Source organism: Grammomys surdaster, unplaced genomic scaffold (assembly GCF_004785775.1).
Source record: "Grammomys surdaster isolate TR1022 unplaced genomic scaffold, NIH_TR_1.0 184, whole genome shotgun sequence".
Taxonomy (NCBI): Eukaryota; Metazoa; Chordata; class Mammalia; order Rodentia; family Muridae; genus Grammomys; species Grammomys surdaster.
Genome location: NW_021604629.1, coordinates 2,036,692 through 2,039,774, shown reverse-complemented (window position 1 = coordinate 2,039,774; position 3,083 = coordinate 2,036,692). Strand labels below are relative to the sequence as shown.

Sequence of the window (3,083 nt, the reverse complement as noted above, 5' to 3'; positions counted from 1 at the left end):
TCTCTCTCTCTCTCTCTCTCTCTCTCTCTCTCTCTCTCCTTTCTGTTTTGTTTTCCTGCTCAGTTCATGTGTTTTATGTCTCCCTATATCTCTTCTCTCACTTTTTCTGTTTCTATCCTTGGTCCCTGTTTTCCCCATTTTTATCTTCTTTCTTTTGGATACTCAGTTTCTCTAGTCATCACCTCTGTCTCTAGCCAGGGCAGGGATAACATCATCTCATCTCTTGCCTCCGCCCCTCCAATTAAATTCAGTTTCTGTTTCTATAAATACATAGGTGTTACTCAGAATCTCTGGCACAGTGACTTAGACCTTGAGGTCTGGCGTTGGTACAGTAAGTGGCCCCTGCTCTTTGTTGTCCTGTCTAGATAGCCATGCATGTCTCATTCTTCTGTTTTCTCATCTTGGCTTCTTGGTCTTGAGCTCTGATACTTTGTTTTTTATTTCTAGCCTGAGCTTGCCTAAGGCTTTGAGCACATCAGGTTCTGTTCTTGCCGCTTCCCCTGGACTCTGGGAGTTCTCACAGAGCACCGTGACCTGGGGCTTGTGGAAGGGAGAAAGGTACACAGGTAAGGGCTGGCAATGTTCATACCCCAACTTCTCCACTTCCTGCTACCATCGCTGTCAAGTTGTTTGGAAATTCTGTTACATCAGACAGAATAGAGCATCTATCAGACATGCCTACACTCATCTTCTGAATGGAAAACCTACACAATTACTTCTCCATCAGACTTTCTCATTGAAAAGCTAGTCTCTTGCATTTTCTTAGGATCCTGATTCAGTCCTGGTTCTCAATCCCCACCTTTGGTATTTCTAGCCTGATCCCTCCTTTGCTTTTTGTTAGCATTTAAAAATGCCCTACCCTTTCCATGCCAGGTTAAAGACTGACCGCTTGGACCAGTGAGTGCTTCCTCATCTCTGCAGATTCCCTTCATTGCCAAGTTTCCTGAAGGACTTGTCCACACACGTTACCTCTACTTTGTTGCCTTCTAGATTTTTTTTTTTTCTGGGAAGATCTATGACCTACTGTTTTAACAGTGATGCATGTGTGTGTATCAGAAACTCAACATATTACAAAGTCCATGTCTTCAGTTTTTATCTTTCTCACCACGTGTGTGTGTGTGCTCGAGTGTGTGTGTGCACATGTGTATATAAAGACATCTAAAAATCTAAAGTATCTGTCTTGGAAAGAGGATAAGGATGGTGAGAAATATTTACTCTACTTTCATTTCTAGTTTTCTGGTAACTTACTGTTGGCTTTTGCACTTTTGATTGTCTCTCCACAGCTTCTGCAGAGAGACAAAGGCATCAGTTAAAGTGCCAATCCATTGTTCTTTTCATCTGGAGGATCTTTTTGGAGAAACTGTTCCAGATTTAGGAGATTTAGAGACTCTCTGCTCTCTATGCCAACTGACCAGCCGCTTGTTAGGTACGTTTAGGCATGTGTTTACACTCCTAAATATTTCCTTTTTCTTCCTTTTTTGTCTATGCCAGAGCACATCCTGCAATGGCTTCACCAATTTGAAGAAATGGTACAGTGTCAGAGGAGGCAGTGACAGTGCCCAACTTCCTTTGTCTCATGTCAAACTGCCCCAGTCTGGCCTGGGGTCAAGTTGTAAGAAGGGCAAGTGCCTTCTGGGATGGATGTGGATGATCTCTGTGCTATTCTCTTGGCAATATAATAGTTTACACCTTTGGTCCCTTCCTTGTTTCTCAAATTTAATGTTTGACAAATGAGGTTAAGTTGCGCATGCCGACTGACAGATCTATGTGTGGGCTTCTCTGCTTTTCTGATGTCTGAGGTTCTTCCTGGGTTCCACTCCACCCCAACACTGAGCCTGTAGACAGACAGTAGGTGTCTGAGAATTCACACCTTTACTTTTAATTCTAACCCCACCAGATAATAATGAACTGGGATAAGAGGCCCCAGGCTTGGCCCGCAGAGCTGAAAACATTCCATCTCTTCTGGACAGCTAGCTTTTTTGTCTTCTTGCCCCTCGGAGCTGACTCACCCTCCCACTTCCAGGTATTCAAGCCTGAGCTTGACTGGCCTGGAGCTCTGCTGTTGTTTTCTTGTCCTTCTGGAATTAGCTCCTCAGAATCAGAGCTTTGCAGGGGATACCCAGGTGTTTCATCCTTGACATTCTGGGGTAATGTGTCCCTGCTTCTGCAGTCTCACCTCTTCACACAGGTTTAAGACCTATGGCAAGAGTCCCTGTGTCCTACTGTGTTTCTTCGAGGGTTCTTCCTTTCATTGGTATTCAGTTATAATACTGATATTTGAGCATCACCAAGTCTATTACTAAAGACTATTTTGAGCACCTCCAGACATATTTCTACAATGGTTCCCTCATGACTTTAGATAATGAGCATCTCCTGGATTCTAAAGTTTGCCTATTGATCACTGTCATTCTCCTTCCCTTTAGTAAATGCTGAGTTGAAGAAGTATCTTGGCATAAATTAAGCACTAGTTGTGTCTGTTCCTTTATTAGCTGTATTTGAGCTTGTCTCCTTACCTAAGCTAGAGACCAACTTTGGACCCTATGAGTGGCTGAGCTCGTGATGCTAGTATGTGAGGCAGTGGACTAAAGATTGAGATTTTTTCATCTTCCTGTCTTTGTGGTCTCAGCAGACATGTAAAAGTTCTGTAAACATTCACAATCTAAGGAAGACTCACTTTCTGAAGTGTAAAAATATCAAACATTTTTTTAAATGTTAGTTTAAGACTTAATGCTTGAGTCTAATTTAAGAGTGCTTTATGGACATCTGTGGATATTGCCCAGCTGGTAGAGTGGATACCTAACACACATGAATCCCTAGGTTCAATCCCCTGCACCTCATAAAGCCAAGCATGATGCTGCATGACAATCATCACAGTACTCAGGAGGTAAAGGAAGGAGGATCAGGAACTTAAGATCATTGCTATAAAAAAGTTTGAGGCTGATTTGGAATATACAAGATACACACACACACGTACATAAGGAAAAAGGCAGACAGGCAGAAAGGAAGGAAGGAAGGAAAGAAAAAAGGCAGACAGGCAGGAAGGAAGGAAGGGAGGGAGGGAGGGAGGGAGGGAGGAAGGGAGG

The 3,083-nt window shown here is 43.1% G+C and overlaps 1 protein-coding gene across 1 annotated transcript in view; it reads left to right on the top strand.

The window, feature by feature from the left end:
- The first annotated feature begins 272 nt into the window (after positions 1-272).
- The window catches only part of Nlrp10 (NLR family pyrin domain containing 10), a 7,244-nt gene continuing 4,433 nt past the window's right edge, over positions 273-3,083 (top strand). Inside the window, exon 1 of the mRNA XM_028768133.1 lies at positions 273-331. The gene's annotated coding sequence lies outside the window, so the exon portion shown is untranslated. The remainder of the gene's footprint in view (positions 332-3,083) is intronic.